Source organism: Stylophora pistillata, chromosome 1 (assembly GCF_964205215.1).
Source record: "Stylophora pistillata chromosome 1, jaStyPist1.2, whole genome shotgun sequence".
NCBI classification, from domain to species: Eukaryota; Metazoa; Cnidaria; class Anthozoa; order Scleractinia; family Pocilloporidae; genus Stylophora; species Stylophora pistillata.
Window position 1 is genome coordinate 35,397,753 of NC_142519.1, and position 6,281 is coordinate 35,404,033.

The 6,281-nt window shown below is 40.4% G+C and overlaps 1 non-coding gene across 1 annotated transcript; it reads left to right on the top strand.

Annotated features, from left to right (window-relative positions):
• The first annotated feature begins 757 nt into the window (after positions 1-757).
• Trnat-ggu (transfer RNA threonine (anticodon GGU)) lies at positions 758-830 on the top strand. Its single transcript has one exon. It is a non-coding gene; the product is annotated as a tRNA-Thr (tRNA).
• Positions 831-6,281: the final 5,451 nt, after the last annotated feature.

A 6,281-nucleotide genomic window follows, 5' to 3' on the forward strand; every position in this document is an offset into this window, starting at 1 on the left:
TGTAAAAAGTATATGTTGCTTTTTTATACCTATACGCTCCGTTGGTTTTTAAATATTTTTGTAAGGCATTTTTTTTTTCAGCAATATTGTACCCTATGGAAAGCGATACTGGACAAAAGTGGTCGAGAATAATTTTGTTGGCCGAGAAATAATTTTGTCTTTCGAGATATATTTTCGATGGTCCAGAATTATTCTTGACGATTGAGAAAAACTTTTTCCTTAGTCGAGAAATAATTCTCTCTGGCGAGAAATATTGTGGAAGTCCAGAAATATTTTAAAGGATCGAGAAAACTTTTTCATAGGTCAAACAATTTTTTTTACTGGTTTAGAATTTTTTGTTAGATTGAAAACTAATTCGGTCGATCGAGAATTTTTTGCCCACCGAGAATTTTTTTGGTCGATCGAGAATGCTTTTGTCGATTGAGAATTTTTCCGTCAATCGAGAAATTGTACATAACCGTACGCCACATAAATCCTGAACAATATTGCGTTAATTTAGTTCATCAAAAATGCAGAAGATTTTTGGTAGTTTTTGGCGAGATTGCTTTTACTGAGTTTTCCAAATACCTCGTAATGGTAAGAATTTATTTGAACTGCGGTTACAGAAACGCATACGAGAACGATCTTCGCAGTGAGCAGCACTATTTAAGCAATAGTAAAATTAAGACCTGAAAAAAATTCAGGCCTGTACGGGATTCGAACCCATGACCTCTGCGATGCCAATGTAGCGGTCTACCAACTCTACCAGCACCAAGTTGGCTTGTTAGCTCAGTTGGTAGAGCACTGCACTGGTATCGCAGAGGTCATGGGTTCGAATCCCGTACAGTTCTGAATTTTTTTCAGGTGTTAATTTCACTATTCCTTAAATAGTGCTGCTTACTGCGAAGATCGTTCTCATATGCATACCTCTTAATGTTCCTCCTGAAAAGTATTTCTTCTCATAATGCCTTTTTTTCGTGCAAAGATAGTTTGTATGGAATAATATCATTTCCGGTGTTTTTAGGATACCTTAGACCTTCGCGGGTGTCCTTGGCGAAAGAAATTGTTACCGCGCTATCTAACCGCCATGAACTATGTATCAATGGAAAGGTTAAATGTACTGTCCAGCAAAAAATCTTTCGTTTTAGCTTGATCTAATCGTAAGCCGACCAAGGCGAGACAATTCGAAACGGACGATGTTTCTTTGAGCGAATTAATCGGGTATCAGATTTACCCGCACAAGTGAAACTTCTGCACAATTTCAATCCTAAGGGGTTGGTCTCCAAAACCGTGTGGGGTTTTTTTCGATATTCCTATTGGTTGCTTTGCAATCTTTCTGTCAAGTTCGGTTATCAAAATTTTACCGATACGCGTTACGCCGGAGACCATTGCGGGAGATCAATTTCGAAAAACAGAAAAGCCCCACTCGGTTTTTTAGATTGGTATCTTGGGAGCCTTCGGACCAAATTTCAAGTCAGGCAATCCGTAAAGGTTTCATACCCTATTAATTCTTCCAAAGAAGTCACACTCGGGTAAAAACGAAGTGGGTCTTTTCCGCTTCCCAAGTTTTTTCCAATATTTCACGCCTTTGGTTGACCACATATCAAGTTATGTCAACACTTTGAAAAACTCGAAATGCCGACCGCATTTTTGTAGTATACGCATCCTTATACAATCTGCAATGCATTGGATGTATTCACTGAAACTGAAAGGTTCTGCAAAAAAGGCCTGTTCTACGCCAGATGCGAAAAACCACTAAAAAGAAAACACTCTTTAGACGTGGCAAAAAAATATGTGGAAACGTATGCCTCATCTAATGCAGCAGAACGAAACCCCAAGGAAAGAGTATAGAACCTGGTTACCATACTAATCACAGAAAAATCGATGAATGTTGTGATATTTTGCGGAGAATTGTAGAACAAAATTACATCACAAAATAAAAAAGAAAGTGGTCAAATCTAAGACTGACCGACCTGGAATTATTTAATTTTATCGCGAAACGCTTAAATAATCCGAAACTACCATGAAGGCACGCGAACCTCTTCAACGTGCTATCAGAATATTAATTTCTGACTAGGTCGTTTCCATGTCACTCAAACGTCAGTAATTACATTTTTTGAACTGTAATATGGCTTAGCAACGGAAAAAGAAAAGAAAATATATTTTACGCCAATACAAAATCATGAGCGAAAACAGAGTACGTGTTCATTTTACTCTAATTTGCGAGTCTAAAATGCTAATTAGAGCCTTCATCATGAAGACAACATCGGGCAAGCTCGGATTTCATAATCGGAAATCGACCCGAGATGACCTCCTTCTGACGGATTTCGGCGTACGCTTTCCATTTTCGTTAGTACTATATGATGTCCCATGTGATCATATTTTGGAGCGAAAACGCCCGCTGACCAGCTCAATTGACAGAACAATTCTCGATCGACAAAAAAAAATTCTCGACCATCAGGAAAATTCACGCTCGAAAAAAATTTCTCGGTCGACAAAGAAAATTCTCGATCGGCAAAAAAATTCTCGATCGGAAAAATTAATTCTCAATCTACCAAAAAATTCTCAACCCGTAAAAAAAATTGTTTGACCAATGAAAAAGTTTTCTCGAGCCTTTGATATATTTCTGGGCTTACCACAAATATTTCTCGTCAGAGAGAATTATTTATCGATCAAGGAAAAAGTTTTCTTAATCGTCAAAAATATTTCTGGACCATCGAAATTATATCTCGAAGGACAAAATTATTTCTCGGCTAACAAAATTATTCTCGACCACTTTTGTCCAGTATGGCCTTCCATAGTACCCAATAAAGTGTTTCAATGTCATGTTTGATTCTCCTTGTTTATTCAGCAGTGGGATCGACCCGGTCCTCCTTGTGTACTTTTGGTCCTAAATTCTGATGCGCCAAATAACGCTTTTACTTCATAGATAAAGTTTTTTTTAGATTAAGTAGAATTGATTCTTATTTTACACCTTTCAAATGTCTGACTATGTACATTTATCGGCACACAGATGTTTGAATCAATGAGAATCGAAATCACCCCCAACTGTAGCTCAGACTATGGCTATTAGCCAGTTTGTGTTAACGTTTTCAATTTTTCTCGAGCCATAGAGACACTTGTAAACCATTAACATTATCTTCCCCTAATTTGTCACCAATTAAAAACGTAATGAATAATAAGTTAATCAGGCTAAGAGATCAGCAATTAACATACATACATACTGACATACATAGGTTAATTGACCACTCCCCATAGGGGCTTTTCAGGGCCAACATCCACCCATCCCACCCAGGGGAGGACATCCACCACACATTAATCTCGTGCGTGGGAAATTAACGTCTCCTACCCCTAACCCTGCAGGAGACGGGGCCTACGGTTTATTCGTCCTTATCCGAGAAGATTAGAATATCTATCCAATTCTTGATTATAGAAAGGTAGCAAATTCTCCTCACTTATTTTAAGACCATGAGTATTGGTCCGTACTTGAGTGTCTAAATGTAGAAATCGCCGGATCGGTGGGAATAATGATGTTGCATTAGAAATCGCAAACGTTCGGCTTGCACGATTTTCCGAGAGGTCATTCGCTTGAATCAGTGCTTGTGTCATGAAAGCGTCCAAAAGAATTTATTTAGGGGTATGTAAATAATTCTTTTATTCTCCTTGCTAGGATCAACGTAGTGTGTGATATTTGTATTTGTTACGTAATTTATATTCTTCACTTGTGTAACCTGTTGTGTAATTAATCTTTATTTTAATATATCAAATAGTTTTCTTCTTTTTTGGCACCTTGCGTCCACATGTATATAAGGATTGGGGTGGTTACGGTGTGAGGTTTTTTTTCTCCCTGTTTTGAGAGAAGGTCACCGGCGGTGAAGGATTAAAAGTTACGGAGACTCGTTCGGATCAGGGCACGTTTCAATTGCTCAAGAGTCATTCAGTAAAATCGTTCCTTTACACGACAAAGAGTCCATTGCCGGGGGGCTTATGTGTGCCGAGAAGCTGGCCAAAGAAAGCGCAGAAAAAGGAAAAGGAGAAGATTATCTTCTGTCAGACAGTAAGCCAGTGAAGACAACTGAGTCAAGCAAAGTCTGAGCGAAGACCGAATTACGTAAAGTTGGAAACTTCTACGTTTAGCTGGGTTAAATGTGAGTTTGGTTTGTGAATCGTGAGTTTGGTTTATCAGTCGTTTGTTGGTGGAACGTGGTTGGGTTAAGGACCGGTCAAGCACAGGGACACGAGGCCGAACTAAACTGAACTGAAAAAAAAAAACCCTGCCCTTTTTTATATTACATCTAATAGTAATACTGTTGTAAATAGATTTAGTGTGCTGTAGTTTTATGGTTACCGTGCGCCTTCAGGGGTGTCTCGCGTGTAAGCGATGTAGCGCGTCCTGTTTAAAGAGGCTGGATATAGTTTCTTTGGCGCGCGCAGACTGGGTTCTAATTTACCTGGGACTTTTAAAAGTTGAAAAAAAAAAAATAATAAGAAAAAAAAAAACCACAAACAAACAAACATGGCCACCGCGCTTAGGCCAGAATAATTTTTTCATCTGCCTAGTAGACTATGTTTTACGCTTCTAGGTAGGCTGCCAAAATACGCGTGAATCCGGCCGCAAACACGATCGCGATCGTCGGAGCTATTTTCCCATATCGTGGCTGGTTTCCGGAACACTAAATAGGTGCTACCTACATGCAAATATCAGCAGCTACGCTTCTCGTGTAAACAAGTCACTGTCAAAACTGTGAATGGTGAGAGAACTTTGCAAAGAGAATGTTCGAGTACACTCCTGAGCGAATGTCTTCAATCTTTTACCACTTTCCTTTCCAGCACTACGCAATTGTCACACCGTTTTAATTGGCCATAATTCTTTTGTGTTCGACACTCCTACACTCCGACGATGTGCTGGAAATTCAAATAAAGAAACATTATCGTCGAAGAAAGTGTTTTTCGCCGATAGCCTTACACTCATCAAAACACTCGCTAAAGGTGGTAACGCTCTTCTCAATCCTGACGGAAAACCTTGTAAAAGCAATCTCCCTTCTGTGTATCAAGCTGTTTTTTTATGAGGATTTCTACGCACACGATGCTTTGGAAGATGTACGTGCCCTCCATTGTGTCCTCTTTCAATCCCCGTTGCAGCTAACAAGTGCCGTTGCAGCTAACAAGTGCCGTTGCAGCTAACAAGTGCTGACATAAACAACCGCATGTGAAATCCGCTTCCTTCGCTTTCGTAGACATGGACTTTCTTGACGGACGCCACGAACGCATGTAAACTTTCAAAGACAAGCTCTATTCACAGGGTAATAACGGGCTCCTCGCCAGGGTGCATTTAGTTTAGGTTACGCCGAAGATCCTCGGCGTGGGTTTTAAAATTTTGCGGCGTACCGGCGTGCGATCGAAAAGATGTCGGCGTACTGAAGCGTATGATGAAGGCAATGCTTGGCGTAACCGGCGTACCCTCACCAACCTGGCGTAGCCACGAAAGCCACCTGTGGCGGCTGTGGCCAATAAATAAATAAATGTATGATCTTTTTGAGTGCATATATCTTTGCAGAACGTCTGTCACAGTACAATACTTGTATCCAGAGAGCATTGGCAAGCAACCGCTCTAATACCTGAGCGTTCGAAGGTGAATTTGTTCTCTTTCAGAAGAGTGGAAACCTGGGGCCAAGAAAGGCACGCGCGCGCAGTGCACACGCATTTGTTTTTAACTTCTTGCGGGTCCCCACTGACGATACCATAACTGAGGGCGCGCTTACTCGCGCCCAGTGTTGCCTCTCTTTTTCAATGTGGGCAGTGGATTATTGCTTTTAGCTGAGTTTCAGTGAATTCTCGTAGCTCGCGAGCTCTTGATTGAAAGAAACACTAGAACTTGTTGTCCTGAGTGTATAATATTCCGTACTTATATTGTCCAGAACAAGGTACTGACCAGTAACCAAAACGGTCGTACAACTTGGAATCCCCGCCCCCCTCCTAAAATAAAGGGTTTAAGAAAATGCAAACTATTAATCAAGACTTTCTTTTACGTTGTGGCTCCTAAAAGAGCCGTTTTTTGTTGTGGAAGTTAGTCCTCGCCAGCTTCATCCTTGTCATCATCCCCACGCACGATATATTACTCCAAGGTATCCAAGTTCTCTACCATAGAAAGGATGGTATTTTTAAGGACGCTGTATTGCATCAAAATTGTCTGGAAATCTTCCTCGCGTATTCCCGTGGTAGCTATTGAAGGAACACGAACATTCAGCAACTGTTCACGATGTTCTTGCAGCGTTTCCAATAGATCAAAACGCTCATCTCTA